At 62.4% G+C, this 19,387-nt stretch overlaps 1 pseudogene; it reads right to left on the bottom strand.

Annotated features, from left to right (window-relative positions):
* Positions 1-2,017: 2,017 nt before the first annotated feature.
* Positions 2,018-18,779, bottom strand: LOC137359154 (RNA-binding protein 25-like; annotated as a pseudogene).
* Between the last annotated feature and the right edge of the window lie 608 nt (positions 18,780-19,387).

Here is a 19,387-nt window from a genome sequence, read left to right as displayed (position 1 = left end):
TGCGCGATCTCTCTCTTGCGCGATCTCTCTCTCTCTCGTGCGCGATCTGTCGAACGCTCTCTCTCGTGCGTGCGCTCTCTCTCGTGCGCGCGCTCTCTCGTGCGCGCGCTCTCTCTCGTGCGCGCGCTCTCTCGTGCGCGCGCTCTCTCTCGTGCGCGCGCTCTCTCTCGTGCGCGCGCTCTCTCTCGTGCGCGCGCTCTCTCTCTCGTGCGCGCGCTCTCTCTCGTGCGCGCGCTCTCTCTCGTGCGCGCGCTCTCTCTCGTGCGCGCGCTCTCTCTCGTGCGCGCGCTCTCTCTCGTGCGCGTGCTCTCTCTCGTGTGCGCGCTCTCTCGTGTGCGCGCTCTCTCTCGTGTGCGCCCGATCTCTCGTGTGCGCGCTCTCTCTCGTGTGCGCCCGATCTCTCGTGTGCGCCCGATCTCTCGTGTGCGCCCGATCTCTCGTGTGCGCCCGATCTCTCGTGTGCGCGCGATCTCTCGTGCGCCCGATCTCTCGTGCGCCCGATCTCTCTCGTGCGCGCGATCTCTCGTGCGCGCGATCTCTCTCGTGCGCGCGATCTCTCTCGTGCGCGCGATCTCTCTCGTGCGCGCGATCTCTCTCGTGCGCGCGATCTCTCTCGTGCGCGCGATCTCTCTCGTGCGCGCGCTCTCTTGTGCGCGCGCTCTCTCGTGCGCGCGCTCTCTCGTGCGCGCGCTCTCTCGTGCGCGCGCTCTCTCGTGCGCGCGCTCTCGTGCGCGCGCTCTCTCGTGCGCGCGCTCTCTCGTGCGCGCGCTCTCTCGTGCGCGCGCTCTCTCGTGCGCGCGCTCTCTCGTGCGCGCGCTCTCTCGTGCGCGCGCTCTCTCGTGCGCGCGCTCTCTCGTGCGCGCGCTCTCTCGTGCGCGCGCTCTCTCGTGCGCGCGCTCTCTCGTGCGCGCGCTCTCTCGTGCGCGCGCTCTCTCGTGCGCGCGCTCTCTCGTGCGCGCGCTCTCTCGTGCGCGCGCTCTCTCGTGCGCGCGCTCTCTCGTGCGCGCGCTCTCTCGTGCGCTCTCTCTCTCTCGTGCGCTCTCTCTCTCTCGTGCGTGCTCTCTCGTGCGCGCTCTCTCTCTCTATCGTACGCGCTCTCTCTCTCTCTTGTACGCGCTCTCTCTCTCTCTCTCTCGTGCGTGCTTTCTCGTGCGTGCCTTCTCGTGCGTGCTCTCTCGTGCGCGCTCTCGCGTGTGCTCTACCTGTCTCTCTCGTGCCCTCTCTCTCTCGTGCCCTCTCTCTCTCTCGTGCCCTCTCTCTCTCTCGTGCGATCTCTCTCTCTCGTGCGATCTCTCTCTCTCGCGCGCTCTCTCTCTCTCGCGCGCTCTCTCTCTCGCGCGCTCTCTCTCTCGCGCGCTCTCTCTCTCGCGCGCTCTCTCTCTCGCGCTCTCTTGTGCGCGCTCTCTTGTGCACGCGCTCTCGTGCGCTCTCCCTCTCTTTCGTGCTCTCTCTCGTGCGCGATCTCTCTCTCTCTCTCTCGTGCGCGCGATCTCTCTCGTGTGCGCTCTCTCGTATGCGCTCTCTCGTGTGCTCTCCCTCTCTCTTTCGTGCCCTCTCTCTCGTTCGCGATCTCTATCTCGTGCTCTCTCTCGTGCTCTCTCTCGTGCGCTCTCTCTCTCGTGCGCTCTCTCTCGTGCGCTCTCTCTCTCGTGCGCTCTCTCTCTCGTGCGCTCTCTCTCGTGCTCTCTCGTGCACTCTCTCTCGTGCGCGCTCTCCCTGTCTCGTGTGCGTGCCATCTCTCTGTCGTGCGCCATCTCTCTGTCGTGCGCCATCTCTCTGTCGTGCGCCATCTCTCTGTCGTGCGCCATCTCTCTGTCGTGCGCCATCTCTCTCTCGTGCGCCATCTCTCTCTCGTGCGCCATCTCTCTCTCGTGCGCCATCTCTCTCTCGTGCGCGAACTCTCTCTCGTGCGCGAACTCTCTCTCTCGTGCGCGAACTCTCTCTCTCGTGCGCGAACTCTCTCTCTCGTGCGCGATCTCTCTCTCTCTCTCGTGCGCGATCTCTCTCTCTCTCTCGTGCGCGATCTCTCCCTCTCTCTCGTGCGCGATCTCTCCCTCTCTCTCGTGCGCGATCTCTCTCTCTCTCTCGTGCGCGATCTCTCTCTCTCTCGTGCGCGATCTCTCTCTCTCTCTCGTGCGCGATCTCTCTCTCTCTCTCTCGTGCGCGATCTCTCTCTCTCTCTCGTGCGCGATCTCTCTCTCTCTCTCTCGTGAGCGATCTCTCTCTCTCGTGCGCGATCTCTCTCTCTTGCGCGATCTCTCTCTCTGTCTCTCTCTCGTGCGCGCTCTCTCTCTCGCTCGTGTGCGCTCTCTCTCTCTTGCGCGCCCTCTCGTGCGCGCTCTCTCTCGTGCGCGCTCTCTCTCGTGCGCTCTCTCTCTCTCGTGCGCGCTCTCTCTCGTGCGCGCTCTCTCTCGTGCGCGCTCTCTCTCTCTCGTGCGCGATCTCTCTCTCTCTCTCGTGCGCGATCTCTCTCTCTCTCTCTCGTGCGCGATCTCTCTCTCTCTCTCGTGAGCGATCTCTCTCTCTCTCTCTCTCTCTCGTGAGCGATCTCTGTCTCTCTCGTGAGCGATCTCTGTCTCTCTCGTGAGCGATCTCTGTCTCTCTCGTGAGCGATCTCTCTCTCTCTCGTGCGCGATCTCTCTCTCGTGCGCGATCTCTCTCGTGCGCGATCTCTCTCGTGCGCGATCTCTCTCGTGCGCGATCTCTCTCGTGCGCGATTTCTCTCTCTCGTGCGCGATTTCTGTCTCTCTCGTGCGCGATTTCTCTCTCTCTCGTGCGCGATTTCTCTCTCTCTCGTGCGTGCTCTCTCTCTCTCGTGCGCGCTCTCTCTCTCTCGTGCGCGCTCTCTCTCTCTCGTGCGCGCTCTCTCTCTCTCGTGCGCGCGCTCTCTCGTGCGCAATCTCTCTCTCTCTCGTGCGCGATCTCTCTCTCGTGCGCGATCTCTCTCTCGTGCGCGATCTCTCTCTCGTGCGCGATCTCTCTCTCGTGCGCGATCTCTCTCTCGTGCGCGATCTCTCTCTCGTGCGCGATCTCTCTCTCTCTCTCTCGTGCGCGATCTCTCTCTCTCTCTCTCGTGCGCGATCTCTCTCTCTCTCTCTCTCGTGAGCGATCTCTGTCTCTCTCGTGAGCGATCTCTGTCTCTCTCGTGAGCGATCTCTGTCTCTCTCGTGAGCGATCTCTCTCTCTCTCGTGCGCGATCTCTCTCTCGTGCGCGATCTCTCTCTCGTGCGCGATCTCTCTCTCGTGCGCGATCTATCTCTCGTGCGCGATCTCTCTCTCGTGCGCGCGCTCTCTCTCGTGCGCGCGCTCTCTCTCTCGTGCGCGATCTCTCTCTCATGCGCGCTCTCTCGTGCACGCCATCTCATGTGCTCTCCCTCTCTCTTTCGTGCCCTCTCTCTCGTGCGCGATCTCTCTCTCTCTCGTGCGCGATCTCTCTCTCTCTCGTGCGTGATCTCTCTCTCTCTCGTGCGCGCGATCTCTCGTGCGCGCGATCTCTCGTGCGCGCGATCTCTCTTGCGCGCGATCTCTCTTGCGCGCGATCTCTCGTGCGCGAGATCTCTCGTGCGCGCGATCTCTCGTGCGCGCGATCTCTCGTGCGCGCGATCTCTCGTGCGCGCGATCTCTCGTGCGCGCGATCTCTCGTGCGCGCGATCTCTCGTGCGCGCGATCTCTCGTGCGCGCGATCTCTCGTGCGCGCGATCTCTCGTGCGCGCGATCTCCCGTGCGCGCGATCTCTCGTGTGCTCTCCCTCTCTCTTTCGTGCCCTCTCTCTCGTGCACGATCTCTATCTCTCTCGTGCTCTCTCTGTATCTCTCTCGTGCGGGCTCTCTCTCTCGTGCGGGCTCTCTCTCTCGTGCGGGCTCTCTCTCTCGTGCGGGCTCTCTCTCTCGTGCGGGCTCTCTCTCTCGTGCGGGCTCTCTCTTGTGCGCTCTCTCTCTCTCGTGCGCTCTCTCTCTCGTGCGCTCTCTCTCTCGTGCGCTCTCTCTCTCGTGCGCTCTCTCTCTCGTGCGCTCTCTCTCTCGTGCGCTCTCTCTCTCGTGCGCTCTCTCTCTCGTGCGATCTCTCTCTCGTGCGATCTCTCTCTCTCGCGCGCTCTCGCGCTCTCTCTCTCTCGTGCACGATCCCTCTCTCTCTCTCGTGCGCGATCTCTCTCTCTCTCTCGTGCGCGATCTCTCTCGTGCGCGATCTCTCTCTCTCGGGCGCGCGCTCTCGCTCGTGCGCGCTCTCTCTGTCTCGTGCGCGCGCGATCTCTCTGTCGTGCGCGCGCTCTCTCTCGTGCGCGATCTCTCTCTCTCTCTCTCTCTCTCTCTCTCGTGCGCGATCTCTCTCTCTCTCTCTCGTGCGCGATCTCTCTCTCGTGCGCGATCTCTCTCTCGTGCGCGATCTCTCTCTCGTGCGCGATCTCTCTCTCTCTCGTGCGCGATCTCTCTCTCTCGTGCGCGATCTCTCTCTCTCGTGCGCGATCTCTCTCTCTCGTGAGCGATCTCTCTCTCTCGTGAGCGATCTCTCTCTCTCTCGTGAGCGATCTCTCTCTCTCTCGTGCGCTATCTCTCTCTCATGCGCGACCTCTCTCTCCCGTGCGTGCGCGCTCTCCCGTGCGTGCGCGCTCTCCCGTGCGTGCGCGCTCTCCCGTGCGTGCGCGCTCTCTCGTGCGTGCGCTCTCTCGTGCGTGCGCTCTCTCGTGCGTGCGCTCTCTCGTGCGCTGTCTCTCTCGTGCGCTGTCTCTCTCGTGCGCGATCTCTCTCTCGTGCGCGATCTCTCTCTCGTGCGCGATCTCTCTCTCGTGCGCGATCTCTCGTGCGCGATCTCTCGTGCGCGATCTCTCGTGCGCGATCTCTCTCTTGCGCGATCTCTCTCTCTCTCTCGTGCGCGATCTGTCGCACGCTCTCTCTCGTGCGTGCGCTCTCTCTCGTGCGCGCGCTCTCTCGTGCGCGCGCTCTCTCTCGTGCGCGCTCTCTCTCTCGTGCGCGCGCTCTCTCTCGTGCGCGCGCTCTCTCGTGTGCGCGCTCTCTCTCGTGTGCGCCCGATCTCTCGTGTGCGCCCGATCTCTCGTGTGCGCGCTCTCTCTCGTGTGCGCGCTCTCTCTCGTGTGCGCGCTCTCTCTCGTGTGCGCGCTCTCTCTCGTGTGCGCGCGATCTCTCGTGTGCGCGCGATCTCTCTCGTGCGCGCGATCTCTCTCGTGCGCGCGATCTCTCTCGTGCGCGCGATCTCTCTCGTGCGCGCGATCTCTCTCGTGCGCGCGATCTCTCTCGTGCGCGCGATCTCTCTCTCGTGCGCGCGATCGCTCTCGTGCGCGCGATCTCTCGTGCGCGCGCTCTCTCGTGCGCGCGCTCTCTCGTGCGCGCGCTCTCTCGTGCGCGCGCTCTCTCGTGCGCGCGCTCTCTCGTGCGCGCGCTCTCTCGTGCGCGCTCTCTCTCGTGCGCGCTCTCTCTCGTGCGCGCTCTCTCTCGTGCGCGCTCTCTCTCGTGCGCGCTCTCTCTCGTGCGCGCTCTCTCTCGTGCGCGCTCTCTCGTGCGCGCTCTCTCTCGTGCGCGCTCTCTCTCTCGTGCGCGCTCTCTCTCTCGTGCGCGCTCTCTCTCTCGTGCGCGCTCTCTCTCTCGTGCGCTCTCTCTCTCTCGTGCGTGCTCTCTCGTGCGCGCTCTCTCTCGTGCGCGCTCTCTCTCTCTATCGTACGCGCTCTCTCTCTCTCTCTCTCGTGCGTGCTTTCTCGTGCGTGCCTTCTCGTGCGCGCTCTCTCGTGCGCGCTCTCGCGTGTGCTCTACCTGTCTCTCTCGTGCCCTCTCTCTCTCGTGCCCTCTCTCTCTCTCGTGCCCTCTCTCTCTCTCGTGCGATCTCTCTCTCTCGTGCGATCTCTCTCTCTCGTGCGATCTCTCTCTCTCGCGCGCTCTCTCTCTCTCGCGCGCGCTCTCTCTCGCGCGCCAGCGGCGCTCTCTCGTGCGCGCGCTCTCGTGCGCTCTCCCTCTCTTTCGTGCTCTCTCTCGTGCGCGATCTCTCTCTCTCTCTCTCGTGCGCGCGATCTCTCTCGTGTGCGCTCTCTCGTATGCGCTCTCTCGTGTGCTCTCCCTCTCTCTTTCGTGCCCTCTCTCTCGTTCGCGATCTCTATCTCGTGCTCTCTCTCGTGCTCTCTCTATCTCTCTCGTGCGGGTGCTCTCTCTCGTGCGCTCTCTCTCTCGTGCGCTCTCTCTCGTGCTCTCTCGTGCGCTCTCTCTCGTGCGCGCTCTCCCTGTCTCGTGTGCGTGCCATCTCTCTGTCGTGCGCCATCTCTCTGTCGTGCGCCATCTCTCTGTCGTGCGCCATCTCTCTGTCGTGCGCCATCTCTCTGTCGTGCGCCATCTCTCTGTCGTGCGCCATCTCTCTCTCGTGCGCCATCTCTCTGTCGTGCGCCATCTCTCTGTCGTGCGCCATCTCTCTGTCGTGCGCCATCTCTCTCTCGTGCGCCATCTCTCTGTCGTGCGCCATCTCTCTCTCGTGCGCCATCTCTCTCTCGTGCGCGAACTCTCTCTCTCGTGCGCGAACTCTCTCTCTCGTGCGCGAACTCTCTCTCTCGTGCGCGATCTCTCTCTCTCATCGTGCGCGATCTCTCTCTCTCTCTCGTGCGCGATCTCTCTCTCTCTCTCGTGCGCGATCTCTCCCTCTCTCTCGTGCGCGATCTCTCCCTCTCTCTCGTGCGCGATCTCTCCCTCTCTCTCTCGTGCGCGATCTCTCCCTCTCTCTCGTGGCGCGATCTCTCCCTCTCTCTCGTGCGCGATCTCTCCCTCTCTCTCGTGCGCGATCTCTCTCTCTCGTGCGCGATCTCTTCTCTCTCTCTCGTGCGCGATCTCTCTCTCTCTCGTGCGCGATCTCTCTCTCTCTCGTGCGCGATCTCTCTCTCTGTGCGCGATCTCTCTCTCGTGCGCGATCTCTCTCTCGTGCGCGATCTCTCTCTCTCTCTGTGCGCGATCTCTCTCTCGTTGGCGCGCGCTCTCTCTCGTGCGCGATCTCTCTCTCTCTCTCTCTCTGTGCGCGATCTCTCTCTCTCTCTCGTGCGCGATCTCTCTCTCTCTCTCTCTCTCTCTCTCATCGTGAGCGATCTCTCTCTCTCGTGCGCGATCTCTCTCTCTTGCGCGATCTCTCTCTCTGTCTCTCTCTCGTGCGCGATCTCTCTCTCTCTCGCTCGTGTGCGCTCTCTCTCTCTTGCGCGCCCTCTCGTGCGCGCTCTCTCGTGCGCTCTCTCTCTCTCTGTGCGCGCTCTCTCTCGTGCGCGCTCTCTCTCTCTCGTGCGCGCGCTCTCTCTATCGTACGCGCTCTCTCTCTCTCGTACGCGCTCTCTCTCTCTCTCTCTCGTGCGTGCTTTCTCGTGCGTGCCTTCTCGTGCGCGCTCTCTCGTGCGCGCTCTACCTCTCTCGTGCCCTCTCTCTCTCGTGCCCTCTCTCTCTCTCGTGCCCTCTCTCTCTCTCGTGCCCTCTCTCTCTCTCGTGCGATCTCTCTCTCTCGTGCGATCTCTCTCTCTCGTGCGATCTCTCTCTCTCGTGCGATCTCTCTCTCTCGCGCGCAGCTCTCTCTCTCGCTGCGCTCTCTCTCTCGCTCTCTCTCTCTGTCGTGCACGATCCCTCTCTCTCTCTCTCGTGCGCGATCTCTCTCTCTCTCGTGCGCGATCTCTCTCTCTCTCTCGTGCGCGATCTCTCTCTCTCGTGCGCGATCTCTCTCTCTCTCGTGCGCGATCTCTCTCTCTCGTGCGCGATCTCTCTCTCTCGTGCGCGATCTCTCTCTCTCTCGTGCGCGATCTCTCTCTCGTTGCGCGCGCTTTCTCTCGTGGGCGCGCTTTACTCTCGTGCGTGATCTCTCTCTCTCGCTCGTGCGCGATCTCTCTCTCTCTCTCGTGCGCGATCTCTCTCGTGCGCGATCTCTCTCTCTCGTGCGCGATCTCTCTCTCTCTCTCGTGCGCGATCTCTCTCTCGTGCGTGATCTCTCTCTCTCTCGTGCGCGATCTCTCTCGTGCGTGATCTCTCTCTCTCTCTCGTGCGCGATCTCTCTCGTGCGCGATCTCTCTCTCGTGCGCGATCTCTCTCTCTCTCTCTCGTGCGCGATCGATCTCTCTCTCTCTCGTGCGCGATCTCTCTCTCTCTCTCGGTGCGCGATCTCTCTCTCTGTGCGCGATCTCTCTCGTGCGCGATCTCTCTCTCGTGCGCGATCTCTCTCTCTCGTGAGCGATCTCTCTCTCTCTCTCTCGTGAGCGATCTCTCTCTCTCTCTCTCTCTCGTGAGCGATCTCTCTCTCTCTCTCTCGTGAGCGATCTCTCTCTCTCTCTCTCTCGTGAGCGATCTCTCTCTCTCGTGCGCGATCTCTCTCTCTCTCGTGCGCGATCTCTCTCTCTCTCGTGCGCGATCTCTCTCTCTCTCGTGCGCGATCTCTCTCTCGTGCGCGATCTCTCTCTCGTGCGCGATCTCTCTCTCGTGCGCGATCTCTCTCTCGTGCGCGCGCTCTCTCTCGTGCGCGCGCTCTCTCTCGTGCGCGATCTCTCTCTCTCTCTCTCGTGCGCGATCTCTCTCTCTCTCTCTCTCTCGGTGCGCGATCTCTCTCTCTCTCACTCTCTCTCTCGTGCGCGATCTCTCTCTCTCTCGTGCGCGATCTCTCTCTCTCTCGTGCGCGATCTCTCTCTCTCTCGTGCGCGATCTCTCTCTCTCTCGTGCGCGATCTCTCTCTCTCTCGTGCGCGATCTCCTCTCTCTCGTGCGCGATCTCTCTCTCGTGCGCGATCTCTCTCTCGTGCGCGATCTCTCCTCTCTCTCTCTCTCTCTCTCTCTCTCTCTCTCTCTCGTGCGCGCTCTCTCTCTCTCGTGCGTGCGCGCTCTCTTGTGCGCGCTCTCTTGTGCGCGCTCTCTTGTGCGCGCTCTCTTGTGCGCGCGCTCTCGTGTGCTCCCTCTCTTTCGTGCCCTCTCTCGTGCGCGATCTCTCTCTCTCTCTCTCGTGCGCGCGATCTCTCTCGTGTGCGCTCTCTCGTATGCGCTCTCTCGTGTGCTCTCCCTCTCTCTTTCGTGCCCTCTCTCTCGTTCGCGATCTCTATCTCGTGCTCTCTCTCTATCTCTCTCGTGCGGGCGCTCTCTCTCGTGCGCGCTCTCTCGTGCGCGCTCTCTCTCTCTCGTGCGCGCTCTCTCTCTCTCGTGCGCGCTCTCTCTCGTGCGCGATCTCTCTCTCTCGTGCGCGATCTCTCTCTCTCGTGCGCGATCTCTCTCTCTCTCGTGCGCGATCTCTCTCTCTCTCTCGTGCGCCATCTCTCTCTCTCTCGTGCGCGATCTCTCTCTCTCTCGTGCGCGATCTCTCTCTCTCTCTCGTGAGCGATCTCTCTCTCTCTCTCTCGTGCGCTCTCTCTCTCGTGCGCTCTCTCTGTCTCGTGCGCGCGCGATCTCTCTGTCGTGCGCGCGCTCTCTCTCGTGCGCGATCTCTCTCTCTCTCTCATGCGCGATCTCTCTCTCGTGCGCGATCTCTCTCTCTCTCTCTCTCGTGCGCGATCTCTCTCTCTCTGTCTCTCTCGTGCGCGATCTCTCTCTCTCGTGCGCGCGATCTCTCTCGTGTGCGCTCTCTCGTATGCGCTCTCTCGTGTGCTCTCCCTCTCTCTTTCGTGCCCTCTCTCTCGTTCGCGATCTCTATCTCGTGCTCTCTCTCTATCTCTCTCGTGCGGGCGCTCTCTCTCGTGCGCGCTCTCTCGTGCGCGCTCTCTCTCTCTCGTGCGCGCTCTCTCTCTCTCGTGCGCGCTCTCTCTCGTGCGCGCTCTCTCTCTCGTGCGCGATCTCTCTCTCTCGTGCGCGATCTCTCTCTCTCTCGTGCGCGATCTCTCTCTCTCTCTCGTGCGCCATCTCTCTCTCTCTCGTGCGCGATCTCTCTCTCTCTCGTGCGCGATCTCTCTCTCTCTCTCGTGAGCGATCTCTCTCTCTCTCTCTCGTGCGCTCTCTCTCTCGTGCGCTCTCTCTGTCTCGTGCGCGCGCGATCTCTCTGTCGTGCGCGCGCTCTCTCTCGTGCGCGATCTCTCTCTCTCTCTCTCTCTCGTGCGCGATCTCTCTCTCTCTCATGCGCGATCTCTCTCTCGTGCGCGATCTCTCTCTCGTGCGCGATCTCTCTCTCTCTCTCTCTCGTGCGCGATCTCTCTCTCTCTGTCTCTCTCGTGCGCGATCTCTCTCTCTCGTGCGCGATCTCTCTCTCTCATGCGCGATCTCTCTCTCTCGTGCGCGATCTCTCTCTCTCGTGCGCGATCTCTCTCTCTCGTGCGCGATCTCTCTCTCTCTCTCACTCGTGCGCGATCTCTCTCTCGTGCATGCGCGCTCTCGTGCGTGCGCGCTCTCTCGTGCGCGCTCTCTCGTGTGCTCTCCCTCTCTCTTTCGAGCCGTCTCTCTCGTGCGCGATCTCTCTCTCCCGTGTGCGATCTCTCTCTCTCTCTCTCTCTCTCTCTCTCTCTCTCTATCTCTCTCGTGCTCTCTCTCTCTCTCGTGCGCGATCTCTCTCTCTCTCGTGCGCGATCTCTCTCTCTCTCGTGCGCGATCTCTCTCTCTCTCGTGCGCGCTCTCTCTCCCGTGCGCGATCTCTCTCTCTCTCTCGTGCGCGATCTCTCTCTCTCTTGCGCGATCTCTCTCTCTCTTGCGCGATCTCTCTCTCTCGTGCGCGATCTCTCTCGTGCGCGATCTCTCTCGTGCGCGATCTCTCTCGTGCGCGATCTCTCTCGTGCGCGATCTCTCTCGTGCGCGATCTCTCTCTCGTGCGTGATCTCTCTCTCTCCTGTGCGCTCTCTCTCTCTCGCGCTCTCTCGTGTGCGCTCTCTCGGGTGCTCTCCCTCTCTCTTTCGTGCCCTCTCTGTCGTGCGCGCTCTCTCTCTCGTGTGCGCTCTCTCTCTCTCTCGTGCGCGCTCTCTCTCTCTCTCGTGCGTGCTCTGTCTCTCTCTCGTGCGCGCTCTGTCTCTCTCTCGTGCGCGCTCTCTCTCTCGCTCGTGCGCGCTCTCTCTCTCGCTCGTGCGCGCTCTCTCTCTCGCTCGTGCGCGCTCTCTCTCTCGCTCGTGCGCGCTCTCTCTCTCGCTCGTGCGCGCTCTCTCTCTCGCTCGTGCGCGCGCTCTCTCTCGCTCGTGCGCGCGCTCTCTCTCGCTCGTGCGCGCTCTCTCTCTCGCTCGTGCGCGCTCTCTCTCTCGCTCGTGCGCGCTCTCTCTCTCGCTCGTGCGCGCTCTCTCTCTCGCTCGTGCGCGCCCTCTCTTGCGCGCCCTCCTCGTGCGCGCTCTCTCGTGCACTCTCTCGTGCGCGCTCTCTCTCTCGTGCGCGCTCTCTCTCTCTCGTGCGCGATCTCTCTCTCTCGTGCGCGATCTCTCTCTCTCTCGTGCGCGATCTCTCTCTCTCTCTCATGCGCGATCTCTCTCTCTCTCGTGCGCGATCTCTCTCTCTCTCTCTCGTGCGCGATCTCTCTCTCTCTCTCGTGAGCGATCTCTCTCTCTCTCTCTCGTGCGCTCTCTCTCTCGTGCGCTCTCTCTGTCTCGTGCGCGCGCGATCTCTCTGTCGTGCGCGCGCTCTCTCTCGTGCGCGATCTCTCTCTCTCTCTCTCTCTCGTGCGCGATCTCTCTCTCTCTCATGCGCGATCTCTCTCTCGTGCGCGATCTCTCTCTCGTGCGCGATCTCTCGTGCGCGATCTCTCTCTCTCTCGTGCGCGATCTCTCTCTCTCTCTCTCTCGTGCGCGATCTCTCTCTCTCGTGCGCGATCTCTCTCTCTCTCTCGTGCGCGATCTCTCTCTCTCTCTCACTCGTGCGCGATCTCTCTCTCGTGCATGCGCGCTCTCGTGCGTGCGCGCTCTCTCGTGCGCGCTCTCTCGTGTGCTCTCCCTCTCTCTTTCGTGCCGTCTCTCTCGTGCGCGATCTCTCTCTCCCGTGTGCGATCTCTCTCTCTCTCTCTCTCTCTCTCTCTCTCTCTCTCTCTCTATCTCTCTCGTGCTCTCTCTCTCTCTCGTGCGCGATCTCTCTCTCTCGTGCGCGATCTCTCTCTCGTGCGCGATCTCTCTCTCTCTCGTGCGCGATCTCTCTCTCTCTCGTGCGCGCTCTCTCTCCCGTGCGCGATCTCTCTCTCTCTCTCTCGTGCGCGATCTCTCTCTCTCTTGCGCGATCTCTCTCTCTCTCTCGTGCGCGATCTCTCTCGTGCGTGATCTCTCTCGTGCGCGATCTCTCTCGTGCGCGATCTCTCTCGTGCGCGATCTCTCTCGTGCGCGATCTCTCTCGTGCGCGATCTCTCTCGTGCGCGATCTCTCTCGTGCGCGATCTCTCTCTCGTGCGTGATCTCTCTCTCTCCTGTGCGCTCTCTCTCTCTCGCGCTCTCTCGTGTGCGCTCTCTCGGGTGCTCTCCCTCTCTCTTTCGTGCCCTCTCTGTCGTGCGCGCTCTCTCTCTCGTGCGCGCTCTCTCTCTCTCTCGTGCGCGCTCTCTCTCTCTCTCGTGCGCGCTCTCTCTCTCTCTCGTGCGCGCTCTGTCTCTCTCTCGTGCGCGCTCTGTCTCTCTCTCGTGCGCGCTGTCTCTCTCTCGTGCGCGCTCTCTCTCTCGCTCGTGCGCGCTCTCTCTCTCGCTCGTGCGCGCTCTCTCTCTCGCTCGTGCGCGCTCTCTCTTGCGCGCCCTCTCTTGCGCGCCCTCTCTTGCGCGCCCTCTCGTGCGCGCTCTCTCGTGCACTCTCTCGTGCACTCTCTCTCGTGCGCGCTCTCTCTCTCGTGCGCGCTCTCTCACTCGTGCGCGCTCTCTCTCTCGTGCGCGATCTCTCTCTCTCTCTCTCTCGTGCGCGATCTCTCTCTCTCTCTCTCGTGCGCGATCTCTCTCTCTCTCTCGTGCGCGATCTCTCTCTCTCTCTCGTGAGCGATCTCTCTCTCTCTCTCGTGAGCGATCTCTGTCTCTCTCGTGAGCGATCTCTGTCTCTCTCGTGAGCGATCTCTCTCTCTCTCGTGCGCGATCTCTCTCTCGTGCGCGATCTCTCTCTCGTGCGCGATCTCTCTCTCGTGCGCGACCTCTCTCTCTCGTGCGCGCGCTCTCTCTCTCGTGCGCGCGCTCTCTCTCTCGTGCGCGATCTCTCTCGTGCGCGATCTCTCTCGTGCGCGATCTCTCTCTCTCATGCGCGCTCTCTCGTGCACGCCATCTCATGTGCTCTCCCTCTCTCTTTCGTGCCCTCTCTCTCGTGCGCGATCTCTCTCTCTCGTGCGCGCGATCTCACGTGCGCGCGATCTCACGTGCGCGCGATCTCACGTGCGCGCGATCTCTCGTGCGCGCGATCTCTCGTGCGCGCGATCTCTCGTGCGCGCGATCTCTCGTGCGCGCGATCTCTCGTGCGCGCGATCTCTCGTGCGCGCGATCTCTCGTGCGCGCGATCTCTCGTGCGCGCGATCTCTCGTGCGCGCGATCTCTCGTGCGCGCGATCTCTCTCTCTCTCTCGTGCGCGATCTCTCTCTCTCTCTCACTCGTGCGCGATCTCTCTCTCGTGCGCGATCTCTCTCTCGTGCGTGTGCGCTCTCTCGTGCGTGCGCGCTCTCTCGTGCGCGCTCTCTCGTGTGCTCTCCCTCTCTCTTTCGTGCCGTCTCTCTCGTGCGCGATCTCTCTCTCACGTGTGCGATATCTCTCTCACTCTCTCTCTCTCTCTTTATCTCTCTCGTGCTCTCTCTCTCTCTCGTGCGCGATCTCTCTCTCTCTTGCGCGATCTCTCTCTCTCTTGCGCGATCTCTCTCTCTCGTGCGCGATCTCTCTCGTGCGCGATCTCTCTCGCGCTCTCTCGTGTGCGCTCTCTCGGGTGCTCTCCCTCTCTCTTTCGTGCCCTCTCTGTCGTGCGCGCTCTCTCTCTCGTGCGCGCTCTCTCTCTCTCTCGTGCGCGCTCTGTCTCTCTCTCGTGCGCGCTCTGTCTCTCTCTCGTGCGCGCTCTCTCTCTCGCTCGTGCGCGCTCTCTCTCTCGCTCGTGCGCGCTCTCTCTCTCGCTCGTGCGCGCTCTCTCTCTCGCTCGTGCGCGCTCTCTCTCTCGCTCGTGCGCACTCTCTCTCGCTCGTGCGCGCGCTCTCTCTCGCTCGTGCGCGCTCTCTCTCTCGCTCGTGCGCGCTCTCTCTCTCGCTCGTGCGCGCTCTCTCTCTCGCTCGTGCGCGCTCTCTCTCTCGCTCGTGCGCTCTCTCTCTCGCTCGTGCGCGCCCTCTCTTGCGCGCCCTCTCGTGCGCGCTCTCTCGTGCACTCTCTCGTGCGCGCTCTCTCTCTCGTGCGCGCTCTCTCTCTCTCGTGCGCGATCTCTCTCTCTCTCGTGCGCGATCTCTCTCTCTCTCTCATGCGCGATCTCTCTCTCTCTCGTGCGCGATCTCTCTCTCTCTCTCTCGTGCGCGATCTCTCTCTCTCTCTCGTGAGCGATCTCTCTCTCTCTCTCTCGTGCGCTCTCTCTCTCGTGCGCTCTCTCTGTCTCGTGCGCGCGCGATCTCTCTGTCGTGCGCGCGCTCTCTCTCGTGCGCGATCTCTCTCTCTCTCTCTCTCTCGTGCGCGATCTCTCTCTCTCTCATGCGCGATCTCTCTCTCGTGCGCGATCTCTCTCTCGTGCGCGATCTCTCGTGCGCGATCTCTCTCTCTCTCGTGCGCGATCTCTCTCTCTCTCTCTCTCGTGCGCGATCTCTCTCTCTCGTGCGCGATCTCTCTCTCTCTCTCGTGCGCGATCTCTCTCTCTCTCTCACTCGTGCGCGATCTCTCTCTCGTGCATGCGCGCTCTCGTGCGTGCGCGCTCTCTCGTGCGCGCTCTCTCGTGTGCTCTCCCTCTCTCTTTCGTGCCGTCTCTCTCGTGCGCGATCTCTCTCTCCCGTGTGCGATCTCTCTCTCTCTCTCTCTCTCTCTCTCTCTCTCTCTATCTCTCTCGTGCTCTCTCTCTCTCTCGTGCGCGATCTCTCTCTCTCGTGCGCGATCTCTCTCTCGTGCGCGATCTCTCTCTCTCTCGTGCGCGATCTCTCTCTCTCTCGTGCGCGCTCTCTCTCCCGTGCGCGATCTCTCTCTCTCTCTCTCGTGCGCGATCTCTCTCTCTCTTGCGCGATCTCTCTCTCTCTCTCGTGCGCGATCTCTCTCGTGCGTGATCTCTCTCGTGCGCGATCTCTCTCGTGCGCGATCTCTCTCGTGCGCGATCTCTCTCGTGCGCGATCTCTCTCGTGCGCGATCTCTCTCGTGCGCGATCTCTCTCGTGCGCGATCTCTCTCTCGTGCGTGATCTCTCTCTCTCCTGTGCGCTCTCTCTCTCTCGCGCTCTCTCGTGTGCGCTCTCTCGGGTGCTCTCCCTCTCTCTTTCGTGCCCTCTCTGTCGTGCGCGCTCTCTCTCTCGTGCGCGCTCTCTCTCTCTCTCGTGCGCGCTCTCTCTCTCTCTCGTGCGCGCTCTCTCTCTCTCTCGTGCGCGCTCTGTCTCTCTCTCGTGCGCGCTCTGTCTCTCTCTCGTGCGCGCTGTCTCTCTCTCGTGCGCGCTCTCTCTCTCGCTCGTGCGCGCTCTCTCTCTCGCTCGTGCGCGCTCTCTCTCTCGCTCGTGCGCGCTCTCTCTTGCGCGCCCTCTCTTGCGCGCCCTCTCTTGCGCGCCCTCTCGTGCGCGCTCTCTCGTGCACTCTCTCGTGCACTCTCTCTCGTGCGCGCTCTCTCTCTCGTGCGCGCTCTCTCACTCGTGCGCGCTCTCTCTCTCGTGCGCGATCTCTCTCTCTCTCTCTCTCTCGTGCGCGATCTCTCTCTCTCTCTCTCGTGCGCGATCTCTCTCTCTCTCTCGTGCGCGATCTCTCTCTCTCTCTCGTGAGCGATCTCTCTCTCTCTCTCGTGAGCGATCTCTGTCTCTCTCGTGAGCGATCTCTGTCTCTCTCGTGAGCGATCTCTCTCTCTCTCGTGCGCGATCTCTCTCTCGTGCGCGATCTCTCTCTCGTGCGCGATCTCTCTCTCGTGCGCGACCTCTCTCTCTCGTGCGCGCGCTCTCTCTCTCGTGCGCGATCTCTCTCGTGCGCGATCTCTCTCGTGCGCGATCTCTCTCGTGCGCGATCTCTCTCTCTCATGCGCGCTCTCTCGTGCACGCCATCTCATGTGCTCTCCCTCTCTCTTTCGTGCCCTCTCTCTCGTGCGCGATCTCTCTCTCTCGTGCGCGCGATCTCACGTGCGCGCGATCTCACGTGCGCGCGATCTCACGTGCGCGCGATCTCTCGTGCGCGCGATCTCTCGTGCGCGCGATCTCTCGTGCGCGCGATCTCTCGTGCGCGCGATCTCTCGTGCGCGCGATCTCTCGTGCGCGCGATCTCTCGTGCGCGCGATCTCTCGTGCGCGCGATCTCTCTCTCTCTCTCGTGCGCGATCTCTCTCTCTCTCTCACTCGTGCGCGATCTCTCTCTCGTGCGCGATCTCTCTCTCGTGCGTGTGCGCTCTCTCGTGCGTGCGCGCTCTCTCGTGCGCGCTCTCTCGTGTGCTCTCCCTCTCTCTTTCGTGCCGTCTCTCTCGTGCGCGATCTCTCTCTCACGTGTGCGATATCTCTCTCACTCTCTCTCTCTCTCTTTATCTCTCTCGTGCTCTCTCTCTCTCTCGTGCGCGATCTCTCTCTCTCTTGCGCGATCTCTCTCTCTCTTGCGCGATCTCTCTCTCTCGTGCGCGATCTCTCTCGTGCGCGATCTCTCTCGCGCTCTCTCGTGTGCGCTCTCTCGGGTGCTCTCCCTCTCTCTTTCGTGCCCTCTCTGTCGTGCGCGCTCTCTCTCTCGTGCGCGCTCTCTCTCTCTCTCGTGCGCGCTCTGTCTCTCTCTCGTGCGCGCTCTGTCTCTCTCTCGTGCGCGCTCTCTCTCTCGCTCGTGCGCGCTCTCTCTCTCGCTCGTGCGCGCTCTCTCTCTCGCTCGTGCGCGCTCTCTCTCTCGCTCGTGCGCGCTCTCTCTCTCGCTCGTGCGCACTCTCTCTCGCTCGTGCGCGCGCTCTCTCTCGCTCGTGCGCGCTCTCTCTCTCGCTCGTGCGCGCTCTCTCTCTCGCTCGTGCGCGCTCTCTCTCTCGCTCGTGCGCGCTCTCTCTCTCGCTCGTGCGCGCTCTCTCTCTCGCTCGTGCGCGCTCTCTCTCTCGCTCGTGCGCTCTCTCTCTCGCTCGTGCGCGCCCTCTCTTGCGCGCCCTCTCGTGCGCGCTCTCTCGTGCACTCTCTCGTGCGCGCTCTCTCTCTCGTGCGCGCTCTCTCTCTCTCGTGCGCGATCTCTCTCTCTCGTGCGCGATCTCTCTCTCTCTCGTGCGCGATCTCTCTCTCTCTCTCATGCGCGATCTCTCTCTCTCTCGTGCGCGATCTCTCTCTCTCTCTCTCGTGCGCGATCTCTCTCTCTCTCTCGTGAGCGATCTCTCTCTCTCTCTCTCGTGCGCTCTCTCTCTCGTGCGCTCTCTCTGTCTCGTGCGCGCGCGATCTCTCTGTCGTGCGCGCGCTCTCTCTCGTGCGCGATCTCTCTCTCTCTCTCTCTCTCGTGCGCGATCTCTCTCTCTCTCATGCGCGATCTCTCTCTCGTGCGCGATCTCTCTCTCGTGCGCGATCTCTCGTGCGCGATCTCTCTCTCTCTCGTGCGCGATCTCTCTCTCTCTCTCTCTCGTGCGCGATCTCTCTCTCTCGTGCGCGATCTCTCTCTCTCTCTCGTGCGCGATCTCTCTCTCTCTCTCACTCGTGCGCGATCTCTCTCTCGTGCATGCGCGCTCTCGTGCGTGCGCGCTCTCTCGTGCGCGCTCTCTCGTGTGCTCTCCCTCTCTCTTTCGTGCCGTCTCTCTCGTGCGCGATCTCTCTCTCCCGTGTGCGATCTCTCTCTCTCTCTCTCTCTCTCTCTCTCTCTCTCTCTCTCTCTCTATCTCTCTCGTGCTCTCTCTCTCTCTCGTGCGCGATCTCTCTCTCTCGTGCGCGATCTCTCTCTCTCGTGCGCGATCTCTCTCTCGTGCGCGATCTCTCTCTCTCTCGTGCGCGATCTCTCTCTCTCTCGTGCGCGCTCTCTCTCCCGTGCGCGATCTCTCTCTCTCTCTCTCGTGCGCGATCTCTCTCTCTCTTGCGCGATCTCTCTCTCTCTCTCGTGCGCGATCTCTCTCGTGCGTGATCTCTCTCGTGCGCGATCTCTCTCGTGCGCGATCTCTCTCGTGCGCGATCTCTCTCGTGCGCGATCTCTCTCTCGTGCGTGATCTCTCTCTCTCCTGTGCGCTCTCTCTCTCTCGCGCTCTCTCGTGTGCGCTCTCTCGGGTGCTCTCCCTCTCTCTTTCGTGCCCTCTCTGTCGTGCGCGCTCTCTCTCTCGTGCGCGCTCTCTCTCTCTCTCGTGCGCGCTCTCTCTCTCTCTCTCTCGTGCGCGCTCTCTCTCTCTCTCGTGCGCGCTCTGTCTCTCTCTCGTGCGCGCTCTGTCTCTCTCTCGTGCGCGCTGTCTCTCTCTCGTGCGCGCTCTCTCTCTCGCTCGTGCGCGCTCTCTCTCTCGCTCGTGCGCGCTCTCTCTTGCGCGCCCTCTCTTGCGCGCCCTCTCTTGCGCGCCCTCTCGTGCGCGCTCTCTCGTGCACTCTCTCGTGCACTCTCTCTCGTGCGCGCTCTCTCTCTCGTGCGCGCTCTCTCTCTCGTGCGCGCTCTCTCACTCGTGCGCGCTCTCTCTCTCGTGCGCGATCTCTCTCTCTCTCTCTCTCGTGCGCGATCTCTCTCTCTCTCTCTCGTGCGCGATCTCTCTCTCTCTCTCGTGCGCGATCTCTCTCTCTCTCTCGTGAGCGATCTCTCTCTCTCTCTCGTGAGCGATCTCTGTCTCTCTCGTGAGCGATCTCTCTCTCTCTCGTGAGCGATCTCTCTCTCTCTCGTGCGCGATCTCTCTCTCGTGCGCGATCTCTCTCTCGTGCGCGATCTCTCTCTCGTGCGCGATCTCTCTCTCGTGCGCGACCTCTCTCTCTCGTGCGCGCGCTCTCTCTCTCGTGCGCGATCTCTCTCGTGCGCGATCTCTCTCGTGCGCGATCTCTCTCGTGCGCGATCTCTCTCTCTCATGCGCGCTCTCTCGTGCACGCCATCTCATGTGCTCTCCCTCTCTCTTTCGTGCCCTCTCTCTCGTGCGCGATCTCTCTCTCTCGTGCGCGCGATCTCACGTGCGCGCGATCTCACGTGCGCGCGATCTCTCGTGCGCGCGATCTCTCGTGCGCGCGATCTCTCGTGCGCGCGATCTCTCGTGCGCGCGATCTCTCGTGCGCGCGATCTCTCGTGCGCGCGATCTCTCGTGCGCGCGATCTCTCGTGCGCGCGATCTCTCGTGCGCGCGATCTCTCGTGCGCGCGATCTCTCTCTCTCTCTCGTGCGCGATCTCTCTCTCTCTCTCACTCGTGCGCGATCTCTCTCTCGTGCGCGATCTCTCTCTCGTGCGTGTGCGCTCTCTCGTGCGTGCGCGCTCTCTCGTGCGCGCTCTCTCGTGTGCTCTCCCTCTCTCTTTCGTGCCGT

Source organism: Heterodontus francisci, unplaced genomic scaffold (genome assembly GCF_036365525.1).
Source record: "Heterodontus francisci isolate sHetFra1 unplaced genomic scaffold, sHetFra1.hap1 HAP1_SCAFFOLD_1371, whole genome shotgun sequence".
NCBI classification, from domain to species: Eukaryota; Metazoa; Chordata; class Chondrichthyes; order Heterodontiformes; family Heterodontidae; genus Heterodontus; species Heterodontus francisci.
The sequence above is the reverse complement of the archived record's forward strand: the minus strand, read 5'-3'. Positions and strand labels throughout refer to the sequence as shown.